This window comes from Mytilus galloprovincialis, chromosome 8 (genome assembly GCF_965363235.1).
Source record: "Mytilus galloprovincialis chromosome 8, xbMytGall1.hap1.1, whole genome shotgun sequence".
Lineage (NCBI taxonomy): Eukaryota > Metazoa > Mollusca > Bivalvia > Mytilida > Mytilidae > Mytilus > Mytilus galloprovincialis.
This window is the reverse complement of record NC_134845.1, coordinates 2,841,200-2,856,061: the sequence shown is the minus strand read 5'-3', so window position 1 is coordinate 2,856,061 and position 14,862 is coordinate 2,841,200. Positions and strand designations below refer to the sequence as shown.

Here is a 14,862-nt window from a genome sequence, read left to right as displayed (position 1 = left end):
GAACATTTTCTTACATTTATGAGTAAAATCTTAGATAATAATCATGCAGAGCTCGCACCACCGTTGGGCGAACATGAAGAGTGCTGGTATTTACCATTGTTTGGTGTTTATCACCCGAAGAAACCCGATCAGATTAGGGGTGTGTTTGATTCTTCCGCCAAATGTAATGGAGTTTCACTCAACAGCGTCCTGCTAACAGGTCCAGACTTGACCAATGATCTCTTGGAAGTACTGCTGCGTTTCCGGAAAGAAATGGTCGCAGTAACTGCAGACGTTCAACACATGTTTCACTGCTTTGTAGTGAGAAAAGACCACCGAAATTATCTGAGATTTTTATGGCATAAAAACAACGACCTACAAGAGAACCTTGTCGAATTCCGCATGAGAGTTCATGTTTTTGGAAATAGTCCGTCACCTGCCGTTGCTACGCTTGGACTCAGAAAAGCAGCTCAGGCATCAGAACAAGAGTTCGGCAGTCACGTGACTAGCTTTGTTACAAGAGACTTCTACGTTGACGACGGTCTTACGTCATGTCCTACCAAAGAGGAAGCTGTTAAGCTCATGAAGGACACACAGCAAGCATTAGCAAAATATGGAAACTTACGCCTTCACAAGTTTGCCTCTAATTGTGCGGAAGTTATGTCTGCATTTCATGCCAGTGATTTGGCTTCAAATCTGAAAGATCTAGACTTAGAATGCGACAGCAAACCCTTACAACGTAGCCTTGGACTCAGTTGGGATGTAAACACTGACAATTTCTTATTTCAATTATCATCTGAAAACAAACCAATAACTCGGAGAGGAATTTTATCGACGATAAACAGTCTCTACGATCCTCTTGGATTTTTGGCTCCTGTGATTATAAAAGGGAAACTACTATTAAGGAAAATAGTATCAGAAACCGTCGACTGGGACCAACCTCTCTCTGATGACACAGCAGCTGAGTGGAAATCTTGGAGAGATACTTTAAATGCTATCGAAACATTGCGCATTCCACGTACTTACGTGCCGTATCTCAGCAAAACAGCCACAAAGGAGTTGCATGTCTTCTCTGATGCATCAGAAAAAGCCATAGCAGCTGTTGCATATCTACGCACGACCGACAGTAGTGGTGAACCTAACATAGGGTTCATTCTTGGGAAAGCTAAAGTTGCACCAACGAGTGGTCACACTATTCCACGACTTGAATTATCTGCTGCTGTATTAGCAGTTGAGATTACACAAACCATTGTGGATAATTTAGATTTACATATAGACACCGTGAAATTCTACACAGACAGTAAAGTTGTCTTAGGTTACATCAGTAATGAGACAAGAAGGTTCTTTATCTACGTCGCCAATAGAGTAGAGAAAATAAGGAAATTTAGCTCTCCAAGTCAATGGAATTACGTACCAACTAACCGTAATCCCGCAGATTCGGGAACAAGGTCCGTACCAGCCCACGAAATTGATAGCAGTGAATGGTTATTGGGACCAAGACAACTTCTTTCCTCAGAACAGAAGAATTCTGAGAACATATATCAGCTAATAGATCCAGAGGAAGATGGAGAAATTCGTGCAACTGTTAATGTTGCAAAAACATTTGCCACACTTGAACATAAGGGTATCGGAACTGAAAGATTCAACAGATTCTCAAACTGGACATCACTTGTGCGAGCGATTGCCTTTTTAGAACGTTTCTCCCGCTTACACGGGTCAAAACAGGCAGCACCAGTGACCTCTCTGGAAGGCTTTTCGAATGCCGAAAATTTCATCTTAATATCTGCTCAATATGAAGTTTACGGCGATGAAATAGATTGCATTAAACGTCGGGAACAAATTCATAAGCGGAGCCCGATAGCTAATCTCAATCCGTTTGTGGACGAACGAGGACTATTACGAGTAGGAGGCCGTATTGCCAAATCTGACTTAAACCTCCGTGAAAAGAAACCATTGATCGTCCCTGGACGCCATCATATAGCGACATTATTAGTTCGACACTACCACGACACGATAAAACATCAAGGTCGCCATTTTACAGATGGAGCGATTCGTTCCGCAGGATTCTGGATCGTCGGAGCTAAACGCTTGATCTCTTCTATCATTCACAAATGTGTGACATGCCGCAAACTAAGAGGAAAAACTGAGTGTCAAATCATGTCTGATTTGCCAGAGGACCGTCTTGAGCCGTCACCTCCGTTTACCAACGTTGGAATAGACACATTTGGACCCTGGACAATTGTTTCACGTAAAACACGCGGTTGATACGCAAACTCAAAACGTTGGGCAATTCTTTTCACATGCTTAGTGACTAGAGCTGTTCACATCGAACTAATCGAGGAAATGAGCTCTTCAGCCTTCATAAACGCCGTCAGAAGATTCGCCGCTATAAGAGGTCAAGTTAAAATTTTCCGATCCGACCGTGGAACAAACTTTATTGGCGCAATCGACGATTTAAAGATTGACTCAATCAACGTTGAAGATGGACCCTTCAAGAACTTTCTGTACAATTCTGGTACAACTTGGATCTTCAATTCGCCGCATTCGTCCCACATGGGTGGAGCCTGGGAGAGAATGATTGGTATCACCAGGAGAATTCTTGATTCTATGCTTCTAAATGCAGCCGGAAGAAGCCTTACGCATGACGTGCTCAACACACTAATGGCAGAAGTTTCAGCAATAGTGAACTCTAGACCTCTGGTACCGGTTTCAACAGATCCAGAGAATCCGTTAATATTAACTCCAGCTATGTTATTGACACAGAAAACCGATTACATATTCACCTCAGATCATCTTGGAGAATTCGATAAACGAGATCTATGTCTTGCCGAATGGAGACGAGTACAGGCTCTTGCCAGTGTTTTCTGGTCCCGTTGGAGGAAAGAGTACCTGCCGTTACTACAACAAAGACGAAAATGGACCGAAGATCGCCGTGATCTCATCGAAGGAGACGTCATTCTTCTAAAGGACAAAAACCTTTGCCGTACCCAATGGCCCGTTGGAATTATAGTGAACTCATTTAAAAGTTCAGACGAACATGTCCGAAAAGCAGAAGTGCGAGTAATCGTTAATGGAAAAGCCACAACCTACACACGCCCTATCGTGGACATGATTCTTCTCATCGAGAATGACTGTGTATAATTAATATTATAGTGATACTTTGGATTTATATAATCAGATATTTTAGTGTGTGACATATTTGAAATAGTGATATCAGTTAGACATCAGACGGGGAGTATTCTGTTCCACATTCTATGTTTAATTTCTTGTTTTCATTTTATCCGGAACAAATTGAACTGGACCGATTTCTTAAATCACCGTATTTATCGACCACTTTTAATTTCTGTGACACCGTCCTTATCAATATTTCAACACATGGAAAATGGACGACATTTCTACTTTCTGAGGAAATCGTGACATACCACTGTCAAGTACGTTTGATTCATTCATAAACTGTGATAATTAATCTGTTTAACTGCGATATTTTTGGATAAGTGATTTATAAATACATACGAACTGTAAGTTATTTATTTCCGAGAAATGAACTGTAAATTCTACTTTCGTTTTTGACTCGATTAATACTCTTGTATTTAACTTTCATATTTAATTCATACACATTGTAAAATATTGTATTTTTATTTCTTTCAGTTTACCAATCTACTGACTATTATGTAACCCTTTCTGGTGGAAGTTATAATTACAATTTCAAACAAGTTGTGTTCGTTATATCTTCATCGAGATTGCGATTGCAGTCACCTGGTTAAGCTAGTTGAGTCCGGCTCAGCATAAGATCTATTCAACTTTCATTCTGTATCGTTTAATCATCTTTTAAATTTTTTAATCTTGAAACATTTTACTCATTAATCTTGCTGTTTACAGCCCTTAACATGCTTAATGAACTAACTCCTTTATGATTATTTTATAATATTGGCTGCTATACTCCAATTTTTATGCGACTGTCATACAAGTGAGAGGAATAGCTAGGGTAAAACTAGGGTTAATCCAAAGAGGTAGGGCCAATGTGTCGTGATTTTTTTTCACAGGAGGGCCAATTTCAAAAAGTGCCGACAGATTAGATATTACTATAAAAACAAAAAATAAAAATGCTTTTTGATCAATACCTCGATTTACATATATTATGATAGGTGTGATAAATAGTTGAATTAACCCTCAAAAAGGATGAAAGTCCAATATTCGGAATTTATGGTGATTTTAGGTGGAAAAAACAGGGAATCCCCCCAAAAGAACATTTCAAACCAAACCAAAGTTATGTTTTTTGTGACTGTTGTAATTTTTACTTTTTAATCCCTCAAAATTGAAATTGGTTTGGTGTGTCCTTATTACATAAAAAACAACTTTTTAATAAAAAAAATTGTAACATCGCTAATTTGTACTGATATAGCTCCTAAATAAGACAGTTTCACCAAGCGTCACCGTGGCTCCATCTGTAGAGCATAGAACTACTTATCAACGACTGTTTTGAAGCAAGTTCAAACCTCGCTAAGACTTTTTGCATTTTTTGTGTTGTTATATTAAATTTTAATGTTTCTATCATATTGTTTCGGATGTTGGCTTAATTCATAGAGTCATTCTGGTTCATTTTGATTTTATAGTAATAATTATATTTTTGGTCAATGAATCATTTTATCGATTAGCATTTGTTTCAGTGAGTTGATAGTGTAAACATTAGTAACTATAGCGTTATCGATTCAAAAATAAACCAAGGAAAGTAATAAGCCAGCATACTTATAGGGGGTGTTTATACTCATGAGTTTCATCTTTTTTTCTCTTATAAGAACCCGTCTTCAACCAATTTTTGTAACGACACAATTTTTTTTCAATTTTTATTTGTATTCGGAACACTTATTTTTTTTACCGTCACCGCTATGGTAAAAGCTGCAATCGCTGTACACTCTGTATGTAGTGTGCCGGTAGATAATTACAAAACTCGAAACTCGCATATTTGAAAATGAAAAATACATTATTTAAAAAAAAATGACACTTCTAAAGCTTGGTCGTCGTTTCAAAAGTGAGGCATTTGCCTCATTTGCCTCCATTACGCTACGGCCCTGATTTGTTAATTGAACTTTACCTGTTTAAGGGGCACTAGCTGCCAAATTCATGTTCCTCATCGATTTTAATACAATTCACATAACGGGTATATAGTGTTGAATTGTTTATTAAAATGTTGCGCACAATCTTGGCTGATATGCATAAAACCATTATATTTCATGACACTGCATGAAAAAGAAATTGACTTATCGCATAATACCAGAACCAGAGACATATATATTGTATCTAATATCTCTGCCAGAACTAAAAAATAAACTACCGTAAGTCCACATAAGAGGGTATGGATGTGAATTGACAGAATAGAGAACAAAGGACAAAGAAAAAAAGGAATAAAGAATAGTGAAAGAAAGAGAATAATGGAAAAAAAGTGTAAGTTATTAAAAATATAACTAAAAAAAGAAGACAGAAAAAAGACACCCCTCCGAGACGAGCCTTACATGCACTGTTATTACCCAAGGTTAATTTTACGGCGGCTCATTTTATTTTGGCTTAGAAATAAACATAATTGACAAGTTTCCTTCCCCTTTATTCTCGATCCCACATGTAAATAGCACGGTGATTTCAAAGACATTGATACATCATTACAACACTTGCCGTCAGTATTTGAATATATTGATTAAGAAGGTATAGAAGATTAAGGCACGCACACTATTATCCACCACTGGCCTAAAAAGTTAGTCCGCAAACAACGAGGGTCATAAAAACCCAGCACTTTGAACACAGCCACCGGCATGGTGTGAATCTGAAAGCTTCCCACTATCCATTTCTACCCATAGGCATAGAAAACTTTTGCCTTTCATTTATCAAAAATGAAATATGTTGATATTAATGGTATATAAGAATTATTGGGGAATTCAAACCATTCCTATTGTAAGTGATAATACTAAATTTATATCAGGGTGATTGAAATGAGGGAAAAAAAGGGGGGATCAGGAGTTCAGGGCCCCCTGTTTGGGAAAAGAATTGGTTGATTATATATGGAATCACTGAGTCATGGCAGGAGCAGGCCCCTCTTAGGCAGTCGGTGGGCCCCACTTATGAAAAATTCTGGATCCACCACTGTGGTCATGGTGGTCTTCAGTTGTATTATCTTTTAAAAAAAAATTACACCTGTATAGTGTATATTCTTTAGTGTAAATCAAGGGAAAATACTGTGAACTATCTGTGCATTGGGGCTTATTAAAAGGTATTTCGGGGGGGGGAGAAAGAAGGGAGGGTGAGTCCATGGGAGGTAATCCCCACCCCTTTCAATTTTAGAATATGCTATTATCTTGTAAACGGTCCAGATCCCCATTCCTAAACCATATATATTCTTGAATGGGACGATAAAACAAATCAAATGAAATTAAAAGGAGGTCTTTGGGGGTTACCCCACCCTGTTCAATTTGAGAATGTGCTATTATCTTGTGAACGATCCAGATCCCCACCCCTAAACCATATATATTCTTGTCGGGGACTATAAAATTAATAATGAAATAAAATAAAAGTGAAGTCCCACCCCCTCTAGTTTGAAAACTTGTAAACGGTCAAGATCCCCACCCCTAAAACATATCAAAGGAAATATAGGGAGAGTCCATGGGGTTCACCCCCACCCCCCACATGTTTGAGAAACTTTTAAATGGTTGAGATCCCCTGTCATCCCGTGGTTAGGTGAAAAAATTTCAGGATCCCTGATCCCCACCCTCAAACCATATATATTCTTGTATGAGACAATAAAACAAATCAAATGAATATAGGACCATCCCCTTTGTCTTGGGTTGGGAACCCCCCCTTTTTAAAATGGCTGGATCCGCCCCGGCATACCATCTAGCTAGCTATAAAGGCTTTAAAAATATGAAATCAAACAAGGAAATTAACAGTGTAGGCAACTGTTTTGAATTTAAAAAAAAGTCTTTTACATAGATATAACAATGTTAAATTTTTTGTGCATTTATTTTTGCTTATCGTATTTTCAATAATGGACAAAATTGCATGATTGAATATTGTAATTTAAAAAAAATCAGCATACATGATATAAAATGGGAAGTGGAAACTGGGAATTAGACAAAGAGACAACAACCCAATCAAAGAGCAGACAACGGCCGAAGGTCACCTATGGGTCTTCAATGCAGTGAGAAAAATTCGGCACTGGTCTTCAGCTCATAAATATGTATCAGAAATGAAAACGAGATACAGCTTTCAGTTGTCTTAATAAAAATCTTACAATAAGTTCTGAATATCAGAATATACAGTACAGTATTGCAAGATTCTCTCAAAATGTACACATAGAGCTGAAAATCTGTCAGTGACTGTAAAATTAATCATGCTTACATAAAAGTCCATGGAGTCCATCTTAATATGCATACTCTCGTACAAAGGAATATAAGTATGCAATAGACATCAAGTTTTCAAAAATTACGACAAGATCTTAATCAAGTAATAATTTCGGTTTGTTTAAATATTTCGGAGGTTAGTATGACCTCCTCTTTGGTGATGATGTTTTTGTTTTAAAGTTGGGAAAATTGTTTGTACATGTACCAACAAAAATAAAAACACAAAGTCAATCTAGAATTATGTTTTTATCATTTTTTTATGTTTAGGTTGTCAGCAAGATGAAAAGGACAAGTATGCAGTTCAAAATTCAAAATATGGATAAGTTGAGGTTCTAGGTCTTACCTTTGCAGATTTTCATATTTTGCATGAATGAATTCAAAGGTTATATGATGGACAGCAGAGAAAGAAAAAAACAACTTTTCAATTATCCTGCTCCTGGATAAATGTAAAACATCTTGTTTTTCGGTAAGTTTTATGCTCTGTTTTGATAGTGTTTTCGGTAAGTTTTATGCTCTGTTTTGATAGTGTTAGTGCATTCATCTTTCCAGTCTTTCCTCTAAATTGTAAGTTTTTGGTGAGTGTTCACCATGAATTTCAGTAAGTAACTTGTGGATTTACATGTATATACTCAAAATTTAGTACTAATATTAATGGGATTTTAGCATGACATCCTTCCAAATGCTTGTTAATCATGTTTATGTTCCAGAACATACAAGTATTTGGACTGTACACATACAGTCTGCCCAATTTTAAGAAGTTGGTCAAGTTTATTACAAACAAATGTACAGTACAGATCAACATAACTGAAATCTTTAATAGATTAATACAAAAAGTTTAATTGCAGTTAAAATAAAAACACAGGTTTGGTCGAGCTGGTACCAGACAGTACAAGTATACTTTAAATGGTCTGACTGTACACATATGGTGGGACTAAGTTCTGGACCGTAAAAGTAAGATCCGAATACTGATATGGTCTGGAACATTTATACATGTCTTAAAATTAATATCAAACACATTGGTGTTTTTGAACTTGGTAATAAGTTATTTGATAGAACTATAATGTTTTGGGATATCAAAATCAAAAATATCCCATTTTTACTTTTAATAAAGAAGAAGATTATTGATGTATGTTTAAATGTATATTAAAATGAGACAGCAAGCCAACAACACAAAAAATAAGGATAAAACATACATATTTTTTTGTATCAATGTTATAATTTCCAATATGTTCAAAGAGTTCAAGGTATTTTTTCATTGAAATAAAACACAAATTGAAATCTGTCTGAACTTCAAAAGCTTAAAGAAATATTGTTTCTGTTGTCTGCATTTTGTATAATATATTGCAAATTCTTGTGAATAATGGAATGTTATTATAGTTGTCTAAAGTTTTAACATTGATCTTTATACTGTAAATTCATAAATTATTGCGTGCATTTATTATTGCGATTCTGTCATTTTAGACTTTAATAAATGCGATTTTAAATTTTACGATTTTGAGAAAAATCCTGTTTAATCCATATAAAATATTTCATAATGCGAGTTTAAATTATTGCGTTTACAACTCCGTTGCATTTTTCGCAATAAAAAAAAACTCGCATTAATTCCGAATTTACAGTATATATATATATTATGTATATAACTTGGGAAAATACCCAAATGTTATAAAGAAGAATAAATAAATTGATTGTTATATGGTATTAGAATAGGAAGATGTGGTATATTGCTAATTTGACAACCCTCCATCAGAGACCAAAGGATGTAGGCCGTTAGCAACTGATGACACTGGACAACCTTTAACAATCAGTAAAATCCATACCGCATAGCTATTTTTATTGAAAATCATATTATTGCTACATGTATGAAAACAATTTTGTATAATCCATTACTTTAGATTTTATTGGTTCTTTTTCAGAAGGATTGAAATTCACCACCTAGAATAAATGGAGAAAACATAGAAACAAGACGAGAATAAATTCAAAGACAAAAGTTGGATCAGTTATTATTTTCATCACTCAGTCAATGATTTGAAGTTCTTTTAAATTCCAAAAAATATTGAAACCACAATAATGTCAAAGTTCTGTGCTGAATGTCCAAAAAGTGGACTATACCATCAAACAATGCTGGATGATAAGAAACTATTAATGTTTTGTGTTGAGGGATATTGTGAAAAAAATAGATTTACTTAAATAGCTACTAGTATGTTAAGCCTAACAATAGAGTTTTTATTGATTTCAAATGGCAAATAATTGTGTTTCAAGAAAGTATTCTATAATTCATGAATAAACATATATTGATACTTACATTATCTGCTTTGTTGTTTAAAAGTTTAGTTTTGAACAGTTAAAGAACAATATGCTAAATTAACATTTCCCAAGAAAAAAAGATATTCAATTAAAAAGATTCATCTTATAATAATTTACTACCAAATAGAATACATTGTAACATACACATTACTGTTTATTTATATCTATATATTTACAATTAGAATCCCATAGGATTTTAATTTGTCCCATGGGATATTTAAAATCCCATGGGATTTTTTTTGTCCCATGGGACAACAAATATCCCATGGGACTACAATAATCCCATGGGACCAAAAAAAATCCCATGGGATTTAACCAAAATCCCATGGGATAATGGTAAATCCCATGGGATTTTGCCCTGTCCCATGGGATATTGAAAATCCCATGTTTTTATAATTCAAATTGCAAAATAAATATGAAAGTAACTGTAGAAAACCAATGAAATTATTGAATCCCATGTAATTCTGCACATTTTGGTTATATACATGATATTGTAGCTCTTGTTTGAGGCGGCGGCGGATTTGCAAATGAGTGTTTTGCAAATTAAAAGTGTCCAGTGTTAGTATACTAGTATATCATTTTAGTAAAGAAAAAATAATATATCGCTAAGTGTGTGCATTCCCATGACTGTTCGTACTCTTGACTTACTTTCTATTCAATGTTTACATTTATTACATTTATGCAAGGAACAACTGCCGTCAAACTGATGCCTGTACATAACCAATAACACGATACTTTATTATATAGCAATGAAGCCCAAATGCTGCGTGTGTAATATACACATAACGTAAGAAGAGGCCATTGCATACAAGTTTCAAATATTCGAAACCTTTTTTGAACATAGTATTATGTGTAACAAATGCAGTTAACAGGAGTTTTGTCGCAAATTCACTAACTGTCGGTCTGTGAACATGTAGATACTATAGTAATGAAATTTTTACCACCGTCCATGCACCGGTATAAAAGTCATCAGAAAATAAAACAACACCACAGAACAAATCAACTACATTACAAATCGTGATTGTAGGTAAAGTATCAAGAAGCTATTGCATCTGTATCATAACCAAGATCGATTTGTTAAAATGCCATAAAAGGCCATATAACATGTTTTAGTAACACAAGGTGTTCTATGACCAACTGATGTAGGATGCTCTCCGGTTGAACTATTATATTACTTTATCTTATCTTATAGACGATAAAACATTAAAAGACAAATACAGATGTACATATATTCAAAATGAGAAAAAACAGCATCCCATTTGAATTTGTTCGATATTATTTGGCTTGATCACAAGTTACGTGATAGGTATGCGCATGAAGGGGTTCAACAATTAAACAAATGCAATATAAAAAAGTCAATAGTATTGGCCTTGTTTTTGGTAGGAATACCTGGTCAAGGTATAAAAATAAATAATGTGACGTATGATCATGTACTATAATTAGCATCTATTTACCTAATCTTATCAAATGAAAAGAATTCACGGGACAATGGCTCTGGCTCTTAATTTCAACAAGAAAATCTTCATGATTCTACTTGTAGTAAATACATTAGGGATCCTGGTGAGGTTAAATACAACTATCAAGAATCACCAACTATCAACACAAACAGTCAGTGCATAAACAACATATGTGAAACATTGAAATTAAATGTGGACATTTGTATGTTAATCTTGTCATACTAAGTCATAGTTTCGAAAATGATTTAAAGTATCATTGGAATCCTGTTATTATTTAAAAGATACAATGTGTTGAAATTATTTATTTCGATACAAGTTATTCTTATTGTTTTTATACGTCCGTCAAAATTTTGACGGGATGTATTATGGTATACACATGTCCGGTGTCCGTCCGTCCGTCTGTCTGTCCGACCGTCTGTCTGTCTGTCTGTCTGTCTGTCTGTCTGTCTGTCTGTCTGTCTGTCTGTCTGTCTGTCTGTCTGTCTGTCTGTCCGTCTTTCTGTCCGGCGTTAACATGTCGCACCGTAACTTGAGAACGACTTATCCAAATTGCATGAAACTTTACATAGTTGTTTCTTATGATGGTCAAATAATCTCTATACTTTTTGGTGAAAATTAGATTTAAACTTTTTGATTTACGGCACTTTGTAACTAAAACAGGGGTGTGTTTTTTTCACATGTCGCACTGTATCTCAAAAAACGATTCTTGATTATGGCTTAAAACTTTAAACACTTCTTAGTTATATTAATCTTAATATCTTAATACTTTTTGGTGATGATTCAAAATTTCATTTTGAGTTATTGAGTATTTTGTAAAAAAGGGGGAGGGTTTTTTTTTACATGTCGCGCCATATCTCAAAATCGATAACTGATTATTGCTACAAACTTTACACATGTCTTTGTTATATTAATCTAAAGATCTGTATACTTTTTGGTGATGATTTAAATTTTCATTTTTGAGTTATTGAGTATTTTGTAAAAAAGGGGGAGTTTTTTTTTACATGTTGTGCCGTATCTCAAAAACAATTTATGATTATTGCTTAAAACTTTACACACTTTTTTGTTATATTAATCTAAAGATCTGTATACTTTTTGGTGATGATTTAAAACTTTTTTTTGGAGTTATTGAGTATTTTGTTACAGGGGAGTTTTTTTTACATGTCGCGCCGTATCTCAAAAATAATTTATGATTATTGCTTGAAACTTTACACACTTCTTTGTCATATTAATCTAAAGATCTGTATACTTTTTGGTTTTGATTTAAAATTTTATTTTAGTGATATTTAGTTTTTGTAAAAAAAAAAAACAGGGTTAGGGGTTTCACATGTCCCGCCGTGTCTCAAAAACAATATATGGTTATTGCTTAAAACTTTCTCAGAAACTATTTATGATTATTGCATAAAACTTCCACACAAGACGTCGGGCGTATCATGCGCTCATGGCGCAGCTGTTTATTACAGTTAGTTATAAACTGATCTTTGAACTATAAAAACTGTACCTGTAAAGTAGAGCTAATCCCTTGTTTGAACCCACTGTAAAATAACCACTATTTCTGGAGAAGTCCATACACAAAGGGATACGTAATTTGGCGTCAAGTCTATCAGGAAAATTAGAGAACTCTGTGTGTGAAGGCACATGCACCTGTAACATAGTTTATAATTTGAGTGTACAGCCATTCATTTGTGGTGTTCGTGTAAACACAATATTTCCTTAAAAAAAATCACTGCAGTTGTTTACAACTATAAAAGAAGGACGAAAGATACCAAAGGGACAGTCAAACTCATTGATCTAAAACAAACTGACAACGCCATGGCTAAAAATGAAAAAGACAAACAGAAAAACAATAGTACACATGACACAACATAGAAAACTAAAGAATAAACAACACGAACCCCACCAAAAACTAGGGGTGATCTCAGGTGCTCCGGAAGGGTAAGCAGATCCTGCTCCACATGCGGCACCCGTCGTGTTGCTTATGTGATTAAAAATCCGGTAAATAGTCTAATTCGGTAGGTCAAATTCATGAAAGGGAAGGGGATTGTAGTTACGACGTAAGGAACATATCCGATATCATTTGTGAAACGGTTATTCCATAACGGTCAACCAACTCGTAATGGCGTCCGTAAAATTTACGAAAGGATGATTTCAACTTCACCATTTGGAACTCTTAGTTTAATAGCTTCCTTGTGAGCAGTAACCCTCTATCAAGAAAATCATGATAGGAAATACAAGCAAGGGAATATCGTATCAATTGGGAGACATATACCCCGTATGCAGGTGCTGCTGGAATGTTGCTACTTAGAAATGGAAAGTTCACAATTGGAAAGCTGAAATCATCTCTTTTGTCGTAAAGTTTTGTCTTCAACCGACCCTCATTGTCAATTTCTAGATGTAAGTCAAGATATGAAGCCGACCCAACTGTATCTGTAGTATCCTTTATCTCCAATTCGATGGGATAGATGCGTTCCACATAGTCACCAAATTTTGAATTGTTTAGTGAAAGAACGTCATCTATATAGCGGAAAGTAGAGTTAAAGGATATTGCTAACTTCTTATCTTTCTTCCTAAGAAGTTCCTGCATGAAGTCAGCCTGATAATAATAAAGTAACAAGTCAGCAAGTAGAGGGGCACAGTTTGTTCCCATTGGGATGCCGACAGTCTGTTGAAAAACACGTCCTCCGAACGTAACAAATATGTTGTCAATCAAGAAATCAAGCATCTTGATAATATCGGTTTCAGAGAATTTTTTGTTTGAATTAGAGTGATTCTTTACAAAGTAGGATTTATCCCTCCCTAAGACAAGATACTTGTATCTACGTTGGCCATTCTTTTTTATGAAGCAAAGTAATACCAACTCTTTTAATTTGTCTTTTAGTTTGGAATGTGGAATACTTGTGTAAAGAGTAGAACAGTCAAATGTTTTAATACTGTTACAAGATGAAAGAGAGTTAGATTGTATGTACTCTAACAGATCTTTGGAATTTTTAAGTATCCACATCTGATTCACGCCACCTTTAGAATAGGCAGTTTCACAATAACTTTGAAGCCCATCTTTGATTGCTGATAAAATAGATGATTATAATTTATAATTTATGTGAACAGCCACTTATTTGTGTTTGTGTCAACATATAGCCTCATTGTGGACATCATATTTTAATCAGCACCATAACATGAATTCCAATGATATAAAATAAAACCTATGGACGTTCTGATAATATTCTCTCTTATTCTGAAAAGAATATCAAGTTGACAAATATAATAGAAAAGCCAGGTTTCATATAGACTGCTGGATTATGGATGGATGTAAATTACTCTTGAGCTCATAATCAAAATTGAAAACTTGACAATATAGGAAAATATTTTATTCACAAAATACATTTTTATTCACCGATAAAGCACTTTTATAAGGCATATATATATACTGGATCAAGAAAATCTTGGTAAGATAACATGTTTTCAACCAATGCCAAATTATGTATGCACTGTACCTTGTTTTTATTTATACTATTTCTGTTTAGATATAAATAAAGCCATCTGAATTTTATATTCTATCTACACTGCTCTCATCATACTTACTAATTTGACTGCTCTTTCTGCAGAATCTAAAGACAAAGCTAATTAATGTTTCTGATGTTGAATTAAATACTAAGTTCGTACAAGGTGTTGTTAAATTTAATAATGCTTTTAATGGTTTCGGTGACCTAGATTTAAGACACACTGATGGTTCGTAAACGTTC

The 14,862-nt window shown here is 34.7% G+C and overlaps 2 long non-coding RNA genes across 2 annotated transcripts; both read left to right on the top strand.

The window, feature by feature from the left end:
* Positions 1–3,341: 3,341 nt before the first annotated feature.
* On the top strand, positions 3,342–3,694 carry LOC143043073 (uncharacterized). The gene is made up of 2 exons (XR_012968176.1): positions 3,342–3,410; positions 3,628–3,694. It is a non-coding gene; the product is annotated as an uncharacterized LOC143043073 (long non-coding RNA).
* A 1,430-nt stretch (positions 3,695–5,124) lies between these two features.
* LOC143084869 (uncharacterized) lies at positions 5,125–9,667 on the top strand. Its single transcript, XR_012981193.1, has 3 exons — positions 5,125–5,676; positions 7,632–7,830; positions 9,278–9,667. It is a non-coding gene; the product is annotated as an uncharacterized LOC143084869 (long non-coding RNA).
* Positions 9,668–14,862: the final 5,195 nt, after the last annotated feature.